Raw genomic sequence first — 26949 nt, 5'->3', positions numbered from 1 at the left:
TCCTTGTAACAATCTATTAACCCCTTAACGACCAAGGACGTACGCCACATGTCCTCAAAAAAAATACACTTAATGACCGAGGACGTGTGGTGTACGTCCTTGGTCTGGAAAGCAGCTAGAAGCGATCCTGCTCGCTTCCAGTTGCTTTCCGGTTATTGCAGTGATGCCTCGATATTGAGGCATCCTGCAATAACCTTTTTTAGCAATCCGGTGCAGAGAGAGCCACTCTGTGGCCCTCTCTGCACCGGACATCACCGGCTAAATCCGTTGGTGGGTGGGAGCCGGTTCGGGAGGCGGGTGGCGGCCATCGATGGCCCTGATGATCTGTAGGGGGGCGGGATCGTGGGCGGGGGTGATCAGAGGCGCGCACGGGCGCGCGCACGTGCACGGGAGGGCGGGGGTGGGCGCGTGCACGGGGAGGGAGCGGGTGGGAACCGCTACACTACAGCAAAAATTATGTATGAAAAGTTGTAAAAAAATAGTTTGATTTATGTAAAAATACATTAGTCAGGGGGTGGGGGATTGGTCTGTGGGGGGGGGAAGCTACACTACAGAAAAACAGGCAAAAAATAAAAAAAAAACATTTTTTTTTGCAAACTGGGTACTGGCAGACAGCTGCCAGTACCCAAGATGGCCCCCAATAAGGCAGAGGGGGAGGTTAGAGAGCTGTTTTGGGGGGGATCAGGGAGGTTGGGGGCTAAGGGGGGATCCTACAAAGTAGCATATGTAAATATGCTAAAGATGTATTTTATTTTTTTTAAAAAAAACTTTTATTTTAGTACAGGCAGACTTTCTGCCAGTACTTAAGATGGCGGGGACAGTTGTGGGGTGGGGGAGGGAAGGGAGCTGTTTGGGAGGGATCAGGGGGTCTGATGTGTCAGGTGGGAGGCTGATCTCTACACTAAAGCTAAAATTAACCCTGCAAGCTCCCTACAAACTACCTAATTAACCCCTTCACTGCTAGCCATAATACACGTGTGATGCGCAGCAGCACTTAGCGGCCTTTTAATTACCAAAAAGCAACGCCAAAGTCATATATGTCTGCTATTTCTGAACAAAGGGGATCCCAGAGAAGCATTTACAACCATTTGTGCCATAATTGCATATGCTGTTTGTAAATAATTTCAGTGAGAAACCTAAAATTGTGAAAAATTTTGCGTTTTTTTTAATTTGATTGCATTTGGCGGTGAAATGGTGGCATGAAAATATACCAAAATGGGCCTAGATCAATACTTGGGGTTGTCTACTACATTACACTGAAGCTAAAATTAACCCTAGAAGCTTCCTACATGCTCCCTAATTAACCCCTTCACTGCTGGGCATAATACACGTGTGGTGCGCAGTCGCATTTAGCAGCCTTCTAATTAGTAAAAAGCAAAACAAAAGCCATATATGTCTGCTATTTGTGAACAAAGGGGATCCCAGAGAAGCATTTACAACCATGTATGCTATAATTGCATACGTTTTTTGTAAATAATTTCAGTGAGAAACCTAAAGTTTGTGAAAAAAAATTGTGAAAAAGTGAACAATTTTTTTTATTTGATCGCATTTGGCGGTGAAATGGTGGCATGAAATATACCAAAATGGGCCTAGATCAATACTTTGGGATGTCTTCTAAAAAAAATATATACATGTCAATAGATATTCAGGGATTCCTGAAAGATATCAGTGTCCCAATGTAACTATCGCTAATTTTGAAAAAAAAGTGGTTTGGAAATAGAAAAGTGCTACTTGTATTTATGGCCCTATAACTTGCAAAAAAAGCAAAGAACATGTAAACATTGGGTATTTCTAAACTCAGGACAAAATTTAGAAACTATTTAGCATATGTTTTTTTTTTTTGGTGGTTGTAGATGTATAACAGATTTTGGGGGTCAAAGTTAGAAAAAGTGTGTTTTTTTCCATTTTTTCCTCATATTTTATAAAAATAATTTATAGTAAATTATAAGATATGATGAAAATAATGGTATATTTTGAAAGTCCATTTAATGGTGAGAAAAACGGTATATAATATGTGTGGGTACATTAAATGAGTAAGGGGAAAATTACAGCTAAACACAAACACTGCAGAAATGTAAAAATAGCCTTGGTCCCAAACGGACAGAAAATGGAAAAGTGCTGTGGTCATTAAGGGGTTAAAATATTAGATTGTTCACTATATTTATCAAGGGTACTACAATTGCGGTGTATTCGCCTAAACTAACTCATCCCATTCAAGAATGACATCTAGAATTTCAATCTTATTAGGTTGTAGGTTAAAAGTAAAGGAAAGTCCCATGGAGTTAGTATTCAAACTTTCCATAAAATTACTGGCTTCTTCAATGGAACCATGCCATATAAAAATAAGGTCATCAATTTAATGACCATAGAATACCAGGTTGACCCTCCAGTTAGAGTTGTAAATATAAGTCTCTTCAAAACACCCCATAAAGAGATTTGCAAAACTGGGGGCAAACCTGGAACCCATGGTCGTCCGTTTGATCTTTTCCATGATGTGCAACATTTACAGTGACATATAAAACCAAGACAAAAATATTTATTTAGAGAATGCATTCATATTTGTACTATTGGTATTTCAGAGTTTCTATGGTGTCATAAGGTTTTATTGATGAAGGCATTTAACAACATGCGATTTGCTTTAATAACTACTCACCATTTGCAAATATCCTATCATAATATTGCTCACAGTTGAGTAAGAAAGAAAGATTCTAATTTTACTATTTTTTTATTTTGAAACTATTTAAATATATTTAAATTGTTTTAATATTAATTCTGTATGTAAGATAATGCATATCTGAGGCACTATTTTCCCGTAATATAGATCTTACCTAGTTTGTTATACTCAAACATAAAATCATGATCTCATAGGCTGGTATGCCTCTTTTCTTAAAATGATATATATAATTTATGTTAACCTGATAAATGTATTTATTTCATGGTGGTGAGAGTCCATAATCCATTACTCCTGTGAATTATACTCCTGACTACTAGGAGGAGGCAAAGATCTCAAAACTCCCAAAGCCCTTAAAACCCCTCATACCTCACTGGAAGTTAGTCTTATGCATAGCCAAGCCAGAAAAGAAGAAGAGCAATACAAGAAGAGGCATGCAAAAAAGAGGTGTGTACTCAAAACTGCCATCAGAAAAAAACAATCAAAATAGAAAATAATGCTCATGGAATCTCACCGCCATGAAATAAATTAATTTATCAGGTACGTATAATTATATTTTCTTTCATAAAGGTGGTGAAAGTCAACTACCCATTACTCCTAGGAACTAATACCCAAGCTGTGGAGTACACGAGCAATGACGGTGGGGCCATACTTGAACTATCCCAAATAGATTTGATGGTTGTTTTTGGTTTTTATGCAGAATTTTATATATATATATATATATATATATATATATATATATATACTCAATAGCGCTGCGGAATCTGTTGGCACTCTACAAATACCTGATAATAATAATAATAATATTTAATGCCCAGAAAGATTTACCTACCAGTAGCTGCTTCAGCAGAAGCAAAAACATCAAAGTGGTAGAATTTAGAATAAGTATTTATGGCCGACCAAAAAAACTGCCTTGCAACTGTTATCAACATTTATAAAGGCACTTGAAGTAGCAACTGATCTTGTAGAAATAATCACTTTAGAAAGAGACTGACCCTCCTCCGCTTTATGAATCAAAAGCTTTAACCAAGAGGTTAACAAAATGACAGTAGCCTTCTGACCCTTTCTGGAACCAGAAAAAATGAATAAACAAGCTAGAATATTGTCCTAAATCCTAAGTAACCTGCAAATAGAATGTCAAAGCTCTGACCACATAGATTTTTTTAGCAGTATATATATATATATGGGAAGGGGACTGCACTTTCAGACAGGACTGGGTACACATCCCATGACCCGGCAACATGCCCAGCCCTGGGTGCTAATAGCACTCTCGGGAAGCTGTGTTGTCTCCAGAGTCACAGGCAGTTTACCCTTATAGGGAAAATTACAAAATAAATGAATACCCCTTCCGTGTTTTGTATATGTCTAGGGTGATTACATAAGTCTGTGAACCATGACATGTTCCCCATTTTCTTTGATTGAGAGCTGGCAATTTATATGGCTGTATTAGGGACCCAGGTTTTGGAAGAGACCTTGACGTGGTACCTGGGCTTGTCCCATTTGGCCAGATGCGGTAACTAACTCTTCCAGGGCGAAGCCCCCCATTGTAAAGGTTTACAGGGTGGGGAGTTGCTTAAAGGGATATTCCAGCCAAAATTGGAAACCACATGGGTGCATTTCGGTTTTGAACAGAAGACATTTTGTAATATACATGCATTAGCAAAAATACTTCTAATAAAAGCTATAGCAGTTTCAAAAGTGTATTTAAGTATGCACCGTGCACCAGCATTTTAAACACAGCACTTGCTCAGAGAGCCTAAGGTGCTTGTACCATCTGGTAATGACTCAATTTGTTAATTGCTTACATAATACAAGCCCCACTGATGATCTGAGAAGCAGCATTATTTAAAATGTAGGTGCAGTGACAAAATCTAGCTATGCATCACATGCACGTGCAGAGAAAAATGTTACCACTAAAACAGTGATAAGTTTTACTAGAAGCATTTTTGCCAATATATGTATATTGCAAATATGTTTCTATTCAAAGATGTAATAAATCTATGTGCATTTAAATTTTGACTGGAATGTCCCTTTTAAGCTTACTTTTGCAGTGGTCATGGACATTTCCTACCTGGCTAGCTGCATTTAATTGTTGCAAGCTTAAGGTAATAATCAAAGTTTGGAATATGTTTCATGACTTTACTTCTATGTTAAACATAGGATTGCACATACAGTATTTCTAACTTTCTAATTGGGGCATTAACTGAACTCTAACTTTTGTGTAGATCAGTATTTTTTTCACCATGAATTAGTGTTATTGTATTACAGAATGTATACAGTCAATAAATCATTCAGTATAAGTTTTCTTTATTGACCATGCACCATTGTGGCTCATTATAATGTCTTTTAAAAAAATACACTACAAAACTGCCGAATGCACATCCCCATGAAAGGCTCATAAACTGCTCCGGAGCAGAGGCAGGGCTGCATGAGCATTTGCTTGTGCAATAATTAATAAATAGAAACCTTGTTCACCCACAACTTATTAAATTGAGTCTTAAAAGGGACAGTCAATAATAGAATTGTTTTTTTTTAAAAGATAGATAATCCCTTTATTACCCATGGTTAAATTAATATTATTTTTACCTCTGTGATTACCTTGTATCTAACCCTCTGCAAACTGCCCCCTTATTTCAGTTCTTTTGACAGACTTGCATTTTAGCCAATCAGTGCTCACTCCTAGGTAACTTCACGTGCATGAGCTCAATGTTATCTATATGAAACACATGAACTAACGCCCTCTAGTGGCAAAAAACGTTTAAAATGCATTTAGATTAGAGGCGGCCTTCAAGGTCTAATAAATTAACATATGAACCGCCTATGTTTAGCTTTAAACTAAGAATACCAAGAGAACAAAGCAAAATTGGTGATACAAGTAAATGGGAAAGTTGTTTAAAATTACATGCCCAATTTGAATCATTAAAGTTTTTTTTGGAGTTGACTGTCCCTTTGATGATCTATTCACTTAGCTATCTTTATATCCAATATTATTTTATGTATTTTATGTATTTTTATAGTAATTTGTTTTGTGAGAATGCACTAAATGTTTTGCTGATAAATAGATTAACTACTTTTAATGTACCAACCTCATCTGTTACATTTGACAAAACTAGTCTTGTTTGGTAAATTAAGGCTTATATTTATTTTTATTAAACACTTATTTCCTACAAAAACATTTCCTTTGTCTCCTCATTGACAATAATAGGTAAAGTACAAGCAGATTTTCTCACTTCCCTTATGTAAAGTGACAGTATATTATCAACTATCCATTTATCATACACAAATTGTAAAAAACAGTGACCTGCTGAAAAGTTATTCAAATTATATTAAAATTCGCTTTAAAACCACGAGATGTAGATTTTCTTGACCTTTTTTAGTAGTGACTTTAAAACACTGCCTTTCATAGAAAGTTACATATTTATTTTACATCTGCTAAATGCAATTAAATATAGTAAGTAATATTTATTATACTAATTGTATCATAATTAAGCCATCATAATTGATATCTGATAGGGTTGCTTGCATAACAAATCAATCACTTTAATAAAATAAGCTAAAAATAAACAAAGTCTTTGAAGCATAACAAGAAAATAAAGCTAGGCAGTAAAACCTCTGTGGTTGTGTGTATGTAGATATAATTATTAAAATTCGATACAAAAAAATATATAAATGAACACACATGGAACAGGGAAGTGAAATGAAAATATACATATATAATATAATATCAATATCAATATTTTGCCGTAAAATAACACATGAACATTATTTAAACCAGAAAATTATCTCACTTTAAAATATCTCACCTTCAATGTTTGAGTATTAGCAAACAGCAAGAATACAAGTGTTGTGGTACGGCTATACCACTGAAAAATGCATGCGGAATATGCAGCTCTCTCGTATTACAAGTTGTGGCGGTATAGCTATACCGCTAGAATTTTAGCCTTTACGCAAGTCTCCATTCCACACTCCAAAATTACTGGAGTGCTGATATTTCATTGCATTCGTATTACCGGTTGTGCGGTCCTGCTATAATATTAGCGTTATGGCTTATACCGCTGTGATCCATTCCACGATCTGAGACCAGTAGTTATGGATTTTGCGAAACAAAAATGTTTCACAAAATTCATAACAAAAATGTTACAAAGTATATTAACACCCATAAACTACCTATTAACCCCTAAACCGCCATCCCCGCATCGCAAATACTATATTAAACTTATTAACCCTTAATCTGCCGCCCACCCACATAGCCAACACTAATTAAACCTATTAACCCCTAAACCGCCGCCCCCTACATTGCTACTACTATAAAAAAAAACTATAAACCCCTAAACCAGTGGCCCCCCACATCGCCAACACTTAACTAAAACTATTAACCCCTAAACAGCTATCCCCCTACATCGCAAACACTAAATTAAACTATTAAAAACTGAACCTAACACCCCCTAACTTTAAAATAAAATTACAATATAACTATATTAAAATAAATATAACCTTACCTGTGAAAACAACAAACCTAAAATAAAACTATAAATTTACCTAATATTACTATTAAAAAAAAAATATATATATATATATATATATATATATATATATATATATATATATAAAAAATTACAATATTAAAAAATCCTAACACTACGAAAATATTTAAAAAACCTCAGATTACAAAAAAACCACTAAAATTCCAAAAATTAAAAATAATCTAGCATTACAAAAAAAATAACATTACGAAAAATAAAAAAAATCTAAGATTACAAAAAATAATAATCGAAATTATCTAAAATAATAAAAATTAAACCTAATCTAATAGCCCTATAAAAACAGCCAATAGGAATGAAACCCCACTACTACCACTAGAGCCAAATACCAGGCCATCAAAACACAAAGAGACTCAGTATTATTTCAGGAAGCCACTAGAGCCTTGACTGCAAATTGCACAAAATATTACAGACATGGTAATAAAATAGGACGACTTCTGGCTAGACTTACCAGACCAGACAAAACCCTCTAACACAATAGTGATGGTCAAAACACAAAATAAAACCTGCACCACAACTCCGGAGATCCAAATTGCATTCAGGGACTATTATGAACACCTATATAAAGGGGATAATCCAGACCCAAACCATCCGATAGCTTCCTGGGAGTCTCTCCAGGTTCCAAAGGTGACAGAAGAACAGCGCCGACTCTTAAAAGCCCACATCACATTACAAGAGGTTACCAAGATAATTGGTGATCTTAAATTGTAGAAGTCTCCGTTGATCGAATGGTCTTCCTGGAGAGTTCTATAAAATACTTAACCAAAACATTGCAGACACATTGGTATCTCTATTTAACAGTATTTTGAGGGGGGAAATATCTGTATTGAAAGTTTTCACAGAGGCCCATATATGCTTGTTATTGAAACCAGACAGGGATCCAATACAAACTACATCATATAGACCAATTTCTCTGATGAACACCGATTATAAAATCATCACCAAAATTCTTGCAGATTGACTAGTCACAGTTCTTACTTCCCTAATCCATAATCACCAAACAGGGTTCATAAAGGGTGGGTCGTCGGTTACAAACATTCGCATCCTTCAACACCTCTTAACTGATAATTGGGTATGCCCAAGAAGTGGAGAGGAGAAAACCAAGCCAAAGGCGTGTGCCCTTCTATTCGATGCAGAAAAGCATTTGATAGGGTCCTGTGGGGTCATCTCTTCAGTACCATGGGAAGGTTCGGCATCACAGTGGCCCTTCACTCAAGCAATCCAACTACTATACTTCTCACCTCAAGCCAGGATACTAGTAAATGGAGAACCCTCTATGCCATTCTCACTTCACAGGGGGACTAGACAGGGGTGTCCCCTGTCCCCTCTCATTTTCGATTTGTCACTTGAACCCCTAGCTATTAAAATCTGCACAGAAACAGAGGGTCTATAAATTGGTGATACAGTACTCCACCTATGCCTGTTTGCGGATGATATGATTCTATATACCAAGACCCAAAAAATAAAATCCCCAAAATTATGCAAATTATAGAACAATATCTTAGGTTATAAAATTAATACTAATAAATCAGAAATAGTCTGGTTACTCCCTTAATCCCGCCCCCTGACCTGCCATACAATTTTAGAATACTAAAAGGCAACTTTAAATACCTCGGCATCAACCTATCAACTAATCCTAGCGATTGGTATGCAGATAATTATAAATTGGTAAGTAAATAATTGCATGATCACATTCAGAACTGGAAGAAGCTCTCATTCACTATTTCAGGCAGAATAGGCCTAGTTAAAATGATACTATTTCTCCAACATAGGTGTGTCCGGTCCACGGCGTCATCCTTACTTGTGGGATATTCTCTTCCCCAACAGGAAATGGCAAAGAGTCCCAGCAAAGCTGGTCACATGATCCCTCCTAGGCTCCGCCCACCCCAGTCATTCTCTTTGCCGTTGCACAGGCAACATCTCCACGGAGATGGTTAAGAGTTTTTTGGTGTTTAAATGTAGTTTTTATTCTTCAATCAAGTGTTTGTTATTTTAAAATAGTGCTGGTATGTACTATTTACTCTGAAACAGAAAAAAGATGAAGATTTCTGTTTGTAAGAGGAAGATGATTTTAGCAGAAGTTACTAAAATCGATTGCTGTTTCCACACAGGACTGTTGAGATGAAGTAACTTCAGTTGGGGGAAACAGTTGGCAGACTTTTCTGCTTAAGGTATGACTGGCCATATTTCTAACAAGACTATGTAATGCTGGAAGGCTGTCATTTCCCCTTATGGGGACCGGTAAGCCATTTTCTTAGTTAAATAAAAGAATAAAGGGCTTCATAAGGGCTTAAAAAACTGGTAGACATTTTTCTGGGCTAAAACGATTGCTTTGCTAGGCATATTTTGCAGATTCTAACTATTAATGGTTATTATAATCTTGGGGATTGTTTAGAAAAACGGCAGGCACTGTGTTGGACACCTTTTTCAGATGGGGGCCTTTTCTAGTTATAGACAGAGCCTCATTTTCGCGCCACTAATGCGCAGTTGTTTTTGGAGAGCAAGGCATGCAGATGCATGTGTGAGGAGCTAAGAATCACTGAAAAAGCTTATAGAAGGCATCATTTGGTATCGTATTCCCCTCTGGGCTTGGTTGGGTCTCAGCAAAGCATATAGCTGGGACTGTATAGGGGTTAAATGTAAAAACGGCTCCGGTTCCGTTAATTTAAGGGTTAAAGCTCTGAAATTTGGTGTGCAATACTTTTAATTGAACAATTCCTTCATACTTTTTCACATATTCAGTAATAAAGTGTTTTCAGTTTGAAATTTAAAGTGACAGTAACGGTTTTATTTTAAAACGTTTTTTGTGCTTTGTTGACAAGTTTAAGCCTGTTTAACATGTCTGTACCATCAGATAAGCTATGTTCTATATGTATGAAAGCCAAGGTGTCTCCCCATTTAAATTTATGTGATAATTGTGCCATAGTGTCCAAACAAAGTAAGGACAGTAATGCCACAGATAATGATATTGCCCAAGATGATTCCTCAAATGAGGGGAGTAAACATGATACTACATCATCCCCTTCTGTGTCTACACCAGTTTTGCCCACACAAGAGGCCCCTAGTACATCTAGTGCGCCAATTCTTATTACCATGCAACAATTGACGGCTGTAATGGATAACTCTATAGCAAACATTTTATCCAAAATGCCTACTTATCAGAGAAAGCGCGATTGCTCTGTTTTAAACACTGAAGAGCAAGAGGACGCTGATGATAACTGCTCTGACATACCCTCACACCAATCTGAAGGGGCCATGAGGGAGGTTTTGTCTGAGGGAGATATTTCAGATTCAGGAAAAATTCCTCAACAAGCTGAACCTGATGTTGTGACATTTAAATTTAAATTAGAACATCTCCGCGCACTGCTTAAGGAGGTATTATCTACTCTGGATGATTGTGACAATTTGGTCATTCCAGAGAAATTATGTAAGATGGACAAGTTCCTAGAGGTTCCGGTGCCCCCCGACGCTTTTCCTATACCCAAGCGGGTGGCGGACATAGTAAATAAAGAGTGGGAAAGGCCCGGCATACCTTTTGTCCCCCCCCCCTATATTTAAGAAATTATTTCCTATAGTCGACCCCAGAAAGGACTTATGGCAGACAGTCCCCAAGGTTGAGGGGGCGGTTTCTACTCTAAACAAACGCACTACTATTCCTATCGAAGATAGTTGTGCTTTCAAGGATCCTATGGATAAAAAATTAGAGGGTTTGCTTAAAAAGATGTTTGTTCAGCAAGGTTACCTTCTACAACCAATTTCATGCATTGTTCCTGTCACTACGGCAGCGTGTTTCTGGTTCGAGGAACTAGAAAAGTCGCTCAATAAAGAATCTTCGTATGAGGAGGTTATGGACAGAGTTCAAGCACTTAAATTGGCTAACTCTTTTATTTTAGATGCCGCTTTGCAATTAGCTAGATTAGCGGCGAAAAATTCAGGGTTTGCTATCGTGGCGCGCAGAGCGCTTTGGCTAAAGTCTTGGTCAGCGGATGTGTCTTCCAAGACAAAATTGCTTAACATCCCTTTCAAGGGTAAAACATTATTTGGACCTGATTTGAAAGAGATTATTTCAGACATCACTGGGGGAAAGGGCCACGCCCTCCCACAGGATAGGTCTTTTAAGGCTTAAAATAAGCCTAATTTTCGTCCCTTTCGCAGGAACGGACCAGCCTCTAATTCTACATCCTCTAAGCAAGAGGGTAATACTTCACAACCCAAACCAGCCTGGAGACCAATGCAAGGCTGGAACAAGGGTAAGCAGGCCAAGAAGCCTACCACTGCTACCAAAACAGCATGAAGGGATGGCCCCCGATCCGGAACCGGATCTGGTGGGGGGCAGACTTTCTCTCTTTGCTCAGGCTTGGGCAAGAGATGTTCAGGATCCTTGGGCGCTAGAAATAGTTTCTCAAGGTTATCTCCTGGAATTCAAGGAACTACCCCCAAGGGGAAGGTTCCACAGGTCTCAATTATCTTCAAACCAAATAAAAAGACAGGCATTCTTACATTGTGTAGAAGACTTGTTAAAGATGGGAGTGATTCATCCTGTTCCAATAAGAGAACAAGGGATGGGTTTTTATTCCAACCTGTTCATAGTTCCCAAAAAAAGAGGGAACATTCAGACCAATTTTGGATCTCAAGATCCTAAACAAATTTCTCAAGGTTCCATCGTTCAAAATGTAAACTATTCGAACGATCCTACCTACTATCCACGAAAATCAATTTATGACTACCGTGGATTTAAAGGATGCGTACCTACATATTCCTATCCACAAGGAACATCATCAGTTCCTAAGGTTCGCTTTTCTGGACAAGCATTACCAGTTTGTGGCACTTCCATTCGGATTAGCCACTGCTCCAAGGATTTTCACAAAGGTACTAGGGTCCCTTCTAGCGGTTCTAAGACCAAGGGGCATTGCAGTAGTTCCTTACTTGGACGACATCCTGATTCAAGCGTCGTCTCTGTCAAAAGCAAAGGCTCATACGGACATCGTCCTAGCCTTTCTCAGATCTCACGGATGGAAGGTGAACAAAGAAAAAAGTTCTCTGTCCCCGTCAACAAGAGTTCCCTTCTTGGGAACAATAATAGATTCCTTAGAAATGAGGATTTTTCTGACAGAGGTCAGAAAATCAAAAATTCTAAGCTCTTGTCAAGTACTTCATTCTGTTCTTCGTCCTTCCATAGCGCAGTGCATGGAAGTAATAGGATTGATGGTTGCAGCAATGGACATAGTTCCTTTTGCACAAATTCATCTAAGACCATTACAACTGTGCATGCTCAGACAGTGGAATGGGGATTATACAGACTTGTCTCCGACGATTCAAGTAGATCAAAAGACCAGAGATTCACTCCGTTGGTGGCTGACCCTGGACAATCTGTCACAGGGAATGAGCTTCCGCAGACCAGAGTGGGTCATTGTCACGACCGACGCCAGTCTGGTGGGCTGGGGCGCGGTCTGGGAACCCCTGAAAGTTCAGGGTCTATGGTCTCGGGAAGAATCTCTTCTCCCGATAAACATTCTGGAACTGAGAGCGATATTCAATGCTCTCAAAGCTTGGCCTCAACTAGCAAAGGCCAAATTCATAAGGTTTCAATCAGACAACATGACGACTGTTGCATATATCAATCATCAGGGGGGAACAAGGAGTTCCCTGGCGATGGAAGAAGTGACCAAAATAATTCAATGGGCGGAGGATCACTCCTGCCACTTGTCTGCAATCCACATCCCAGGAGTGGAAAATTGGGAAGCGGATTTTCTGAGTCGTCAGACTTTCCATCCGGGGGAGTGGGAACTCCATCCGGAAATCTTTGCCCAAATAACTCAATTATGGGGCATTCCAGACATGGATCTGATGGCGTCTCGTCAGAACTTCAAGGTTCCTTGCTACGGGTCCAGATCCAGGGATCCCAAGGCGACTCTAGTAGATGCACTAGTAGCACCTTGGACCTTCAACCTAGCTTATGTATTCCCACCGTTTCCTCTCATTCCCAGGCTGGTAGCCAGGATCAATCAGGAGAGGGCTTCGGTGATCTTGATAGCTCCTGCGTGGCCACGCAGGACTTGGTATGCAGACCTGGTGAATATGTCATCAGCTCCACCATGGAAGCTACCTTTGAGACAGGACCTTCTTGTTCAAGGTCCATTCGAACATCCGAATCTGGTTTCCCTCCAACTGACGGCTTGGAGATTGAACGCTTGATTTTATCAAAGCGTGGGTTTTCAGATTCTGTAATAGATACTCTGATTCAGGCTAGAAAGCCTGTAACTAGAAAAATTTACCATAAAATATGGAAAAAATATATCTGTTGGTGTGAATCTAAAGGATTCCCATGGAACAAGATAAAAATTCCTAAGATTCTATCCTTTCTACAAGAAGGTTTGGAGAAAGGATTATCTGCAAGTTCTCTGAAGGGACAGATCTCTGCTTTATCTGTTTTACTTCACAAAAGGCTGGCAGCTGTGCCAGATGTTCAAGCATTTGTTCAGGCTCTGGTTAGAATCAAGCCTGTTTACAGACCTTTGACTCCTCCCTGGAGTCTAAATCTAGTTCTTTCAGTTCTTCAAGGGGTTCCGTTTGAACCCTTACATTCCGTAGATATTAAGTTATTATCTTGGAAAGTTTTGTTTTTGGTTGCAATTTCTTCTGCTAGAAGAGTTTCAGAGTTATCTGCTCTGCAGTGTTCTCCGCCCTATCTGGTGTTCCATGCAGATAAGGTGGTTTTGCGTACTAAGCCTGGTTTTCTTCCGAAAGTTGTTTCCAACAAAAATATTAACCAGGAGATAGTTGTACCTTCTTTGTGTCCGAATCCAGTTTCAAAGAAGGAACGTTTGTTACACAATTTGGACGTAGTCTGTGCTCTAAAATTCTATTTATAGGCTACTAAAGATTTCAGACAAACATCTTCCTTGTTTGTTGTTTATTCTGGTAAAAGGAGAGGTCAAAAAGCGACTTCTACCTCTCTTTCCTTTTGGCTTAAAAGCATTATCCGATTGGCTTATGAGACTGCCGGACGGCAGCCTCCTGAAAGAATCACAGCTCACTCCACTAGGGCTGTGGCTTCCACATGGGCCTTCAAGAACGAGGCTTCTGTTGACCAGATATGTAAGGCAGCGACTTGGTCTTCACTGCACACTTTTGCCAAATTTTACAAATTTGATACTTTTGCTTCTTCGGAGGCTATTTTTGGGAGAAAGGTTTTGCAAGCTGTGGTGCCTTCCGTTTAGGTGACCTGATTTGCTCCCTCCCTTCATCCGTGTCCTAAAGCATTGGTATTGGTTCCCACAAGTAAGGATGACGCCGTGGACCGGACACACCTATGTTGGAGAAAACAGAATTTATGCTTACCTGATAAATTACTTTCTCCAACGGTGTGTCCGGTCCACGGCCCGCCCTGGTTTTTTTAATCAGGTCTGATGAATTATTTTCTCTAACTACAGTCACCACGGTATCATATGATTTCTCCTATATATATTTCCTCCTGTCCGTCGGTCGAATGACTGGGGTGGGCGGAGCCTAGGAGGGATCATGTGACCAGCTTTGCTGGGACTCTTTGCCATTTCCTGTTGGGGAAGAGAATATCCCACAAGTAAGGATGACGCCGTGGACCGGACACACCGTTGTAGAAAGTAATTTATCAGGTAAGCATAAATTCTGTTTTTCAAAACTTATATACCTATTCTAGATGATCCCGGGGATCATACGCAAATCAGACCTTAAATATTAAATTTCCATTCATTTTGGGCAAGCATGAAACACACTTCACTAACTTAGCTCTAGATCGGTTTGTAGCGAAACCTTGGCCATTAGAAATTCTCACACGTTTTACAGCTGCAGCAGTAAATAAATACTTCAAACTCCAGCCCCTCATGGTTCAGCCACTACATGCATGGAGAAAAATCTGCTAAAAATTGGGTATAGATAATGAAATTGCTATGTATCTCCCTCTTCAGGGTAACCCAAATTTCATCCCAGGTTTAACCATGCTAATGTTCAAACAATGGAAAGATCTAGGCCTATAGAATCTATCCAAGGTGATAGACGAGAACGCAGGAATAATCCATTCCTTTGAAACGTTGAGAAACAGTTACAATATCCCCAACAATAGCCATTTTGCTTTTCTACAAATGAAGCACTATGTAACCAATTTACTGCGGCCACATCAACTTCCCACACCAAACAACCCTTTATACCATTTGACTAACCTAGCTAAGCAAAATATGACTTCCATATCCCCGACTTACAGAGCTTTACTAGAAGCATTTTTGCCAATATATGTATATTGCAAATATGTTTCTATTCAAAGATGTAATAAATCTATGTGCATTTAAATTTTGACTGGAATGTCCCTTTTAAGCTTACTTTTGCAGTGGTCATGGACATTTCCTACCTGGCTAGCTGCATTTAATTGTTGCAAGCTTAAGGTAATAATCAAAGTTTGGAATATGTTTCATGACTTTACTTCTATGTTAAACATAGGATTGCACATACAGTATTTCTAACTTTCTAATTGGGGCATTAACTGAACTCTAACTTTTGTGTAGATCAGTATTTTTTTCACCATGAATTAGTGTTATTGTATTACAGAATGTATACAGTCAATAAATCATTCAGTATAAGTTTTCTTTATTGACCATGCACCATTGTGGCTCATTATAATGTCTTTTTTAAAAAAATACACTACAAAACTGCCGAATGCACATCCCCATGAAAGGCTCATAAACTGCTCCGGAGCAGAGGCAGGGCTGCATGAGCATTTGCTTGTGCAATAATTAATAAATAGAAACCTTGTTCACCCACAACTTATTAAATTGAGTCTTAAAAGGGACAGTCAATAATAGAATTGTTTTTTTTTTTAAAAGATAGATAATCCCTTTATTACCCATGGTTAAATTAATATTCTTTTTACCTCTGTGATTACCTTGTATCTAACCCTCTGCAAACTGCCCCCTTATTTCAGTTCTTTTGACAGACTTGCATTTTAGCCAATCAGTGCTCACTCCTAGGTAACTTCACGTGCATGAGCTCAATGTTATCTATATGAAACACATGAACTAACGCCCTCTAGTGGCGAAAAACTTTTAAAATGCATTTAGATTAGAGGCGGCCTTCAAGGTCTAATAAATTAACATATGAACCGCCTATGTTTAGCTTTAAACTAAGAATACCAAGAGAACAAAGCAAAATTGGTGATACAAGTAAATGGGAAAGTTGTTTAAAATTACATGCCCAATTTGAATCATTAAAGTTTTTTTGGAGTTGACTGTCCTTTTAATGATCTATTCACTTAGCTATCTTTATATCCAATATTATTTTATGTATTTTATGTATTTTTATAGTAATTTGTTTTGTGAGAATGCACTAAATGTTTTGCTGATAAATAGATTAACTACTTTTAATGTACCAACCTCATCTGTTACATTTGACAAAACTAGTCTTGTTTGGTAAATTAAGGCTTATATTTATTTTTATTAAACACTTATTTCCTACAAAAACATTTCCTTTGTCTCCTCATTGACAATAATAGGTAAAGTACAAGCAGATTTTCTCACTTCCCTTATGTAAAGTGACAGTATATTATCAACTATCCATTTATCATACACAAATTGTAAAAAACAGTGACCTGCTGAAAAGTTATTCAAATTATATTAAAATTCGCTTTAAAACCACGAGATGTAGATTTTCTTGACCTTTTTTAGTAGTGACTTTAAAACACTGCCTTTCATAGAAAGTTACATATTTATTTTACATCTGCTAAATGCAATTAAATATAGTAAGTAATATTTATTATACTAATTGTATCATAATTAAGCCATCATAATTGATATCTGATAGGGTTGCTTGCATAACAAATCAAGCACTTTAATAAAATAAGCTAAAAATAAACAAAGTCTTTGAAGCATAACAAGAAAATAAAGCTAGGCAGTAAAACCTCTGTGGTTGTGGGTATGTAGATATAATTATTAATATTCGATACAAAAAAATATATAAATGAACACACATGGAACAGGGAAGTGAAATGAAAATATACATATATAATATAATATCAATATCAATATTTTGCCATAAAATAACACATGAACATTATTTAAACCAGAAAATTATCTCACTTTAAAATATCTCACCTTCAATGTTTGAGTATTAGCAAACAGCAAGAATACAAGTGTTGTGGTACGGCTATACCACTGAAAAATGCATGCGGAATATGCAGCTCTCTCGTATTACAAGTTGTGGCGGTATAGCTATACCGCTAGAATTTTAGCCTTTACGCAACTCTCCATTCCACACTCCAAAATTACTGGAGTGCTGATATTTCATTGCATTCGTATTACCGGTTGTGCGGTCCTGCTATAATATTAGCGTTATGGCTTATACCGCTGTGATCCATTCCACGATCTGAGACCAGTAGTTATGGATTTTGCGAAACAAAAATGTTTCACAAAATTCATAACAAAAATGTTACAAAGCATATTAACACCCATAAACTACCTATTAACCCCTAAACCGCCATCCCCGCATCGCAAATACTATATTAAACTTATTAACCCTTAATCTGCCGCCCACCCACATAGCCAACACTAATTAAACCTATTAACCCCTAAACCGCCGCCCCCCACATTGCTACTACTATAAAAAAAAACTATAAACCCCTAAACCAGTGGCCCCCCACATCGCCAACACTTAACTAAAACTATTAACCCCTAAACAGCTATCCCCCTACATCGCAAACACTAAATTAAACTATTAAAAACTGAACCTAACACCCCCTAACTTTAAAATAAAATTACAATATAACTATATTAAAATAAATATAACCTTACCTGTGAAAACAACAAACCTAAAATAAAACTATAAATTTACCTAATATTACTATAAAAAAAATATATATATATATATATATATATATATATATATATATATATATATATATATAAAAATTACAATATTAAAAAATCCTAACACTACGAAAATATTTAAAAAACCTCAGATTACAAAAAAAACACTAAAATTCCAAAAATTAAAAATAATCTAGCATTACAAAAAAAAATAACATTACGAAAAATAAAAAAAATCTAAGATTACAAAAAATAATAATCGAAATTATCTAAAATAATAAAAATTAAACCTAATCTAATAGCCCTATAAAAACAGCCAATAGGAATGAAACCCCACTACTACCACTAGAGCCAAATACCAGGCCATCAAAACACAAAGAGACTCAGTATTATTTCAGGAAGCCACTAGAGCCTTGACTGCAAATTGCACAAAATATTACAGACATGGTAATAAAATAGGACGACTTCTGGCTAGACTTACCAGACCAGACAAAACCCTCTAACACAATAGTGATGGTCAAAACACAAAATAAAACCTGCACCACAACTCCGGAGATCCAAATTGCATTCAGGGACTATTATGAACACCTATATAAAGGGGATAATCCAGACCCAAACCATCTGATAGCTTCCTGGGAGTCTCTCCAGGTTCCAAAGGTGACAGAAGAACAGCGCCGACTCTTAAAAGCCCACATCACATTACAAGAGGTTACCAAGATAATTGGTGATCTTAAATTGTAGAAGTCTCCGTTGATCGAATGGTCTTCCTGGAGAGTTCTATAAAATACTTAACCAAAACATTGCAGACACATTGGTATCTCTATTTAACAGTATTTTGAGGGGGGAACTATCTGTATTGAAAGTTTTCACAGAGGCCCATATATGCTTGTTATTGAAACCAGACAGGGATCCAATACAAACTACATCATATAGACCAATTTCTCTGATGAACACTGATTATAAAATCATCACCAAAATTCTTGCAGATTGACTAGTCACAGTTCTTACTTCCCTAATCCATAATCACCAAACAGGGTTCATAAAGGGTGGGTCGTCGGTTACAAACATTCGCATCCTTCAACACCTCTTAACTGATAATTGGGTATGCCCAAGAAGTGGAGAGGAGAAAACCAAGCCAAAGGCGTGTGCCCTTCTATTCGATGCAGAAAAGCATTTGATAGGGTCCTGTGGGGTCATCTCTTCAGTACCATGGGAAGGTTCGGCATCACAGTGGCCCTTCACTCAAGCAATCCAACTACTATACTTCTCACCTCAAGCCAGGATACTAGTAAATGGAGAACCCTCTATGCCATTCTCACTTCACAGGGGGACTAGACAGGGGTGTCCCCTGTCCCCTCTCATTTTCGATTTGTCACTTGAACCCCTAGCTATTAAAATCTGCACAGAAACAGAGGGTCTATAAATTGGTGATACAGTACTCCACCTATGCCTGTTTGCGGATGATATGATTCTATATACCAAGACCCAAAAAATAACATCCCCAAAATTATGCAAATTATAGAACAATATCTTAGGTTATAAAATTAATACTAATAAATCAGAAATAGTCTGGTTTCTTCCTCAATCCCGCCCCTGACCTGCCATACAATTTTAGAATACTAAAAGGCAACTTTAAATACCTCGGCATCAACCTATCAACTAATCCTAGCGATTGGTATGAAGATAATTATAAATTGGTAAGTAAATAATTGCATGATCACATTCAGAACTGGAAGAAGCTCTCATTCACTATTTCAGGCAGAATAGGCCTAGTTAAAATGATACTATTTTCAAAACTTATATACCTATTCTAGATGATCCCGGGGATCATACGCAAATCAGACCTTAAATATTAAATTTCCATTCATTTTGGGCAAGCATGAAACACACTTCACTAACTTAGCTCTAGATCGGTTTGTAGCGAAACCTTGGCCATTAGAAATTCTCACACGTTTTACAGCTGCAGCAGTAAATAAATACTTCAAACTCCAGCCCCTCATGGCTCAGCCACTACATGCATGGAGAAAAATCTGCTCAAAATTGGGTATAGATAATGAAATTGCTAAGTATCTCCCTCTTCAGGGTAACCCAAATTTCATCCCAGGTTTAACCATGCTAATGTTCAAACAATGGAAAGATCTAGGCCTATAGAATCTATCCAAGGTGATAGACGAGAACGCAGGAATAATCCATTCCTTTGAAACGTTGAGAAACAGTTACAATATCCCCAACAATAGCCATTTTGCTTTTCTACAAATGAAGCACTATGTAACCAATTTACTGCGGCCACATCAACTTCCCACACCAAACAACCCTTTATACCATTTGACTAACCTAGCTAAGCAAAATATGACTTCCATATCCCCGACTTACAGAGCTTTCATGGCGACCATAAACGAACACACATTACAACATATCAGTAGTCAATGGAACAATATCCTAAATAGTGAGATAAGAAATCAGACCATTTAACAAATTATTCAGAAAGGGAAAAAGGCGACACTGGCAGCAGACATCGGAGAATCAAACACAAAACTATTATAGAAGACATATATTTCACTAAAAGAATACAAACACTGGGACTCAAGGCCATGGGTAAATGTCCAAGGTGTACAATACAAGGAGCGTATGTAGCACACATGTTATGGGAATGGCAAAGGTTGAGAAGGTTCTGGGGGATGGTGACACACTGGTTGACCACTATAGTAGGAGCACAAGTGAACCTTACACTGCAAAATATGCTATTCCTGGAAATTGATAATGTACCCAAAACGTCTAAACTTTTCTCATATACCGCGTTACTCCTGGCCAGAAAGGTGATGTTCAAAAACTGGTTAGAGTGCAAACCCCCAACATTCACACATCTGAAGAAAGACACTTACCAACAACTGCTTTATGAACAAGCGGATGTCCTGAGTGACAGGAGGGAAGAACTTCTCGCTTTCTGGTAAAGTGGGAGCCTTACATAAACACACTGCCCACTGATCAGCAGAAACAGATAATATATCCCATTAGGAACTCAGAAGTCATACTGAACGCTCAACTGAGAAGCGAATGGCAATGGCCCTTATCTACCAGGGAAGTAGGTGTGTTCACATGATATCCTACATAATAACTTCGACACAAATAGCTCCCTGGGGAATCACTTCTGGGAGAATTAAGTGGTGATCACAGAGGACTTGATAAAAGACATATTTTACAGGTATGGATGGACGATAAAAACAAAGGTTGCATATGGAAAAGCTTACTAGAACACTTTGTCTGACCTGTACGTCAATACTGTATCAGTTATAATGCTATGTGAATTTTCTGTCATTGCCAAAAATAAAAATATATATTTTTTAAAAAAGCCAATAGAATTTACGCAGCTCTCATCCTATTGACTGATTTGAATATTTCAGCCTATAGGAATGCAACCGTACCCCAATATAAAAAGGGTACCTTGCATTGAAGCCTGAGTGTTCTGCAGATGATCGCATTAAGAGGAGGATCCACGTCACTGAAGACCCTTAAAGAGGACCAGTGCTCCAGATGTGGACCAGCACTACAGATCCACGCATCGCTTAAGACCACTCCGCATCTCCAGGAAGAAGATAGAACATGGTGCCGCCCTGGAAGAAGATCTTTGCGGCCTATATAAAGACTTTGCTAAGCCTGGACTTCCGGACATCAGGAACGGTGGGTAGATTTTCTGGGGTTAGTGTTAGTTTTTTTGTTTTTTAGATTAGGGCATTTTTTATTTTAATGGGCACAAAAGAGCTGATTGGCCTTTTAACCTCTTAGTGACCAGACCATTTTTCAATTTTTTTTTACCGTTTAGGACCAGGGCTGTTTTTACATTTCTGCTGTGTTTGTGTTTAGCTGTAATTTCCCACTTACTCCTTTACTGTATCCACACAAATTATATACAGTTTTTCTCGCTAATAAATGGATTTTCTAATGATACCATTATTTTCATCATATCCTATAATTTACTATAAAACAATTATAAAATATGATGAAAAACTTTGACCTCTAAAATCTCTTACGCATCTACAACCACCAAAAACATCAATGCGAAATAGTTTCTACATTTTGTCCTGAGTTTGGAAATACTCAATGTTTACATGTCCTTTGATTTTTTTGCAAGTTATAGGGCAATAAGTACAAGTAGCACTTTGCTATTTCCAAACCATTTTTTTTTCTCCAAAATTAGCGAGTTGTAACACTGATATCTGCCAAGAATCCCTGAATAACCCTTCACATGTATATATTTTTTTAGTAGAAAACCCAAAGTATTGTAAATAAAAAGAGAGAAGCTCTCAACCTGGGAACGAACAATAGTATAATAGCTTGTTCTATGGCTAGTTACCACCCAAGAAGTAGTCTCTTTTTGCTCAACATGTGCCTTTCACAGGGAAGAACTTTCCTGAAGCATATCAGTCTGATCCTGACTTCACAGTACAGTCCAGCCCCGAAATAACAGGCAATCCCTCTCTGAACGAGAAAAACAACAAAACCCCGATGTACGTTTCAGTCTATTGTGGGCCTCGGCAGTGAGGTGCAGCCATATCCCTCTAGGCACACTGAGCAACGGGTCCACGTCTGGATTCCCGCATCACACTTAGGGAGACTTCCCTGAACAAAGCATCCACAATGTGGCAATATATTCAAAAGGGGTCCACTGTGGCAACGAGATTGCCTGTGAAATATTCAAAACCTCTGAAATCAGTGTTTGAAGGCAGTCTGGCTGAGAGGCATTTTACTATACATCTCAGTGGTGGTGATGCTTTTCTGATACTGTTAATATAGTCATAGCAGCATTGCCACCTACAGTACATTGAAGTTGTGATGTAAATGATCCCTGTAGATTTAATTGTTTGGCAATACAATGTACATGTGTCAACTGGAACTCAACACCTTTTGTTGCATTACAATAGTGAAATTATGACATCAATAATAAACCTATAGGATCAAGGGGATTGTGGGTATATGATAGATGTATATGAAATGTTTCATTTCTCTGTATTGTGTTGTATAATATAATTAAATGTATTTAAATGGACATGAAACCCAAATTTTTTTCTTTCATGAGTCAGATAGAGAATACAATTAAAAAAAGAAACTTTCCAATTTACTTCTGTTATCAAATTTGCTTGAAACAGTGCTGCCATCTAGTGCTCTTGCTAATGTATAACATTGTTGAAAAACTGCTGTCATATAGTACTGCAGAAACGTGCACACTCCTGAACTTACTTTCCAGCTTTTCAACAAAGCAAAACAAGAAAACAAAGACAATTTGATAACAGAAGTAAATTGGAAAGTTGTTTAAAAGTGTATGTTCTATCTTAATAATAAAATAAACATTTTGGGTTTTATGTCCTTTTAAAGTTTTGTCATGATTGTAAAAATTGTGTATTTTGCCTTTGCCGTTTGTTTTCTTTTTTTTAGGAAGAAGATTTTGTGTTTGCGATATTAATATTTCATAGAAGACAGTAGCTGCAGCTTCTGTTTTTATTTAGGTATTGCCAACATAAGTTCTCACTGTTCTAAATGAGTTATACTTCTGATATTGTGACAGCACAAACGTGTTATTAATATAGAACCCGTTTGTTACAGTACGGTGGCAATATTATAAGTATAACCTGTTCAGAACAATAAGAACTTATATTGGTAATACATCAATAAAAACACAAGTTGTTGCTACTGCCTTCCATGAAATATTAATATCGCAAACACAAAATCTTCTTCCTGAAAACTACTTACTGCTCTTTTGCGCTTTAAGGCAGAATATTCAATGAGGGCCCCTGTTCCAAAGACCGGCAAATAATCCCAACACTGGAACAGCCCCATCACAACAACACCCATTATCACAATTGTACTCATCAACTAATTAGTGTTATCCATTACCATTAAAACAATGGCAACAATGATGATAAACCCTTTTGGCAGGTAGCATTCTTGGGTTGTTTTTGCATTGATTCCATGATCTGTACAATACTGCGGTATTAACCTACCTTGACCTCCTTCTTGTATGGGTGTATAAGAGTTCTACAGCATGTTCATCTAAGCTTTTTAAATAAGAAATCGCAGTAAAATTGATTTTCCTTTGCAGGCCTGGTGAAAAAAAATATTGCAAATTGTTTTAAAATATATTGAGCTTGATTACAAGTGGGTTGCTATTATATTTCTCACACAAGCGCTAATTTTGCTAGAAGTAATATTTTAACACAGGCGGGTTAGTGCACGTATTACAAGTTGAAAATAAAAAGTTTGGGTGTGAGCGAAATCCAATGTGAATTCTCTTCAGGGCTTCAGATATTACAACTTTGCTAACTTCTTTTCCCTATAGATTTAATTTGGTGCACTGTTAAAAAACAAAAAACTGGTGTTCAGGAGGCGGGGCTTGGCCGGGCAGGCAAATGGCTGCGTAGTCACACAGCTCCGGTACAATAGAAGGACAAACTTCGGATCAAACAGGTGCTATTCACCCTTCACTACGAAAAACAGGCGACTAAACACTCAGAGACCACAAAGATACTAATGAGGCTATTGGGAGCGTTCGGGCTCTCCTGAACAACCGCAGTGAAAACTCCGCTCCACACAGTGCCGCCGCCATCTTGGTACTCCCGCGGCAACGAACAACAACAGCAGCATGTGAGTTAACTAACAAACACATTGTGAATATGTAGAAGTTCAGTAAGAAAGCACGCTAGAAGGAAAAAGTACCTAATCATCAAAAAACATAGTCGCACTGAAGCGGACCAAGATGCACACTGTAGATATACACTCATACCTACGCCACTTTTGAGAATATGGGGACAGCAAAGAACTATTAAATACATGATAAGAAACTACTCAGGAATGCATGTGAACTAACAAAGCGCTCCGCATCTAATCTTCATTACTGCAGCTTCACATTTACCACGCCTGAAGAACCGAGAGCCACTACACAGGAAGTTTTGAGCCTCCAGGGCCTACATTACGTTTTTTTTTTTTTTTTCTTCCTAACTAAGCATTGCACCATCATAAGAATACAAACAAAAATGACGACCAAGCATAAAAATAAAGGGGACAAAAACCTTAAAAGCCAGACCCAAGCTAATACTCTGGTCAGCTCCTTTTTTCACGCTAACTCACCAGAAGTGCAAGACACAGACTCCTCGGATAACAATGCTCCCACTGACCCCACTCCTGCAGCAGATTATCTGATACAACTAAAACAGGACATTGCCAAACTCCCATCAAAGGAAGATTTTGACTCACTTAAAACTCTTATAACAAAAGAGCTAACATCTTTGCGAAAAAACATGACAGAAATGAGCGAAAGAATAGTAGACATAGAAGAAACACAGGACACAACATCTGAAGTAATCAGTTTATTACACAGTCAAGTAAATGCACAAGAAGATCAAATTGAGACCATGCAAGAGAAAATAGAGGACTTAGAAAATAGGGGGCGGAGAAGCAACCTCCGTATTAGGGGGATCCCAGAAGCTATAAAAGCTGCTGATCTGATGGAATATCTACAAAGCCTCTTTCGTCAGATTGTAGGCGACCAACAAGCCCCACCATGGGAAATTGAAAGAGCCCACAGATCCCTCCGACCCCCACCCCCCCCCAATGCACCTCCCAGAGACGTCATTCTCAAATTTCTTAAATTCAACGACAGAGAAACTATTTGGCAAAAAGCAAGGTCCTCCCACACGATTTCTTACTTGGATCATGATTTACAAATATATCCAGATCTATGCCCAAGTACTATTCAAAAACGAAAAGAAGCTCGCTTCATCACCTCTGTTCTACAGGATAGAAATATCAAGTATCGCTGGGGGTTCCCATTCAGCCTAATAGTCCCACATGAAGGGACGATACTCATCTACAAAGGTATTCAGGACCTGGATAAACTTTCTAAAGGATTGGGAATCCCCCTGAAACCCCCGGGACCTCCATCTTCCTCCGACGACTTTCAACCCCCCACTCTGCGCTCACATCTTACCACTCTGCAGAAGACATCCTGGACTAAAGTCCAGTCTCTTAACAAGAAACGGAAAGAACACTCCTACACCTCTCCAGCTACTAATGGAGACTGACAGAACTGTCATTTTATCTTGATTTCTACAGTGGGTGAGATTACATCTACGATCTAGACGAACTATTGTTGTCATGTTTAATCTGTTTTGTTTTGCTAAAGTTAATTATGCATTCCTTGTTACTTTTGTACTTATTTACATTTACAATGTTCTTACATAGCTTAATCTACAATTCATAGTTTTGACTGTGGTGAAGAATTAACCACCCGTATTCTGACCTGTACAGGTCAATTTACCATTTAATTTTTCTCTTTGAAGGTTTAAGTATGCAACTCTTAACTTATATGTTTGCACTGTTATTTTGTTTTATTAAAACAACTAAGTCCTCTCTGTTGTAAAACCTCCGACTGAAATGAAAGCAATTTCAGTCACCATTATGGTTCTTTACCATCCCTCCCCCTTGACCAACCACCTTATCCCCCAAAGGTTACTACAAGTACTTAACTGCTTATTTTGGTATACTCACACAAGGAATTTACACAGATCCAGACAATACTCAACCTCACTTTTTTCCCCATCAGAACACACATATGAACCAGATAGACCCCAAACAAGACCCAAATTATGTTTTCATATATGCCATATAGTAACACATAATGACTCACAATGCAAAAGTCAGTAGACCGTTAACTTTCCTGTCCATTAATACAAAGGGCCTAAACAACCCTCACAAAAGGAATATAGTTATTCGAGACCTCAAAAGTAAAGGAGGCGATATAATATTTATACAAGAGTCCCATTTCTTAAAGGGCCACGAACCCAAAACCTTTCTATATAAGCATGGCCCCTCATATTATTCTTCTAACACCTCCAAAACTAACGGTGTGGGAATTTTA

Source organism: Bombina bombina, chromosome 2 (genome assembly GCF_027579735.1).
Source record: "Bombina bombina isolate aBomBom1 chromosome 2, aBomBom1.pri, whole genome shotgun sequence".
NCBI lineage: Eukaryota > Metazoa > Chordata > Amphibia > Anura > Bombinatoridae > Bombina > Bombina bombina.
This window is presented reverse-complemented; position numbering follows the sequence as displayed.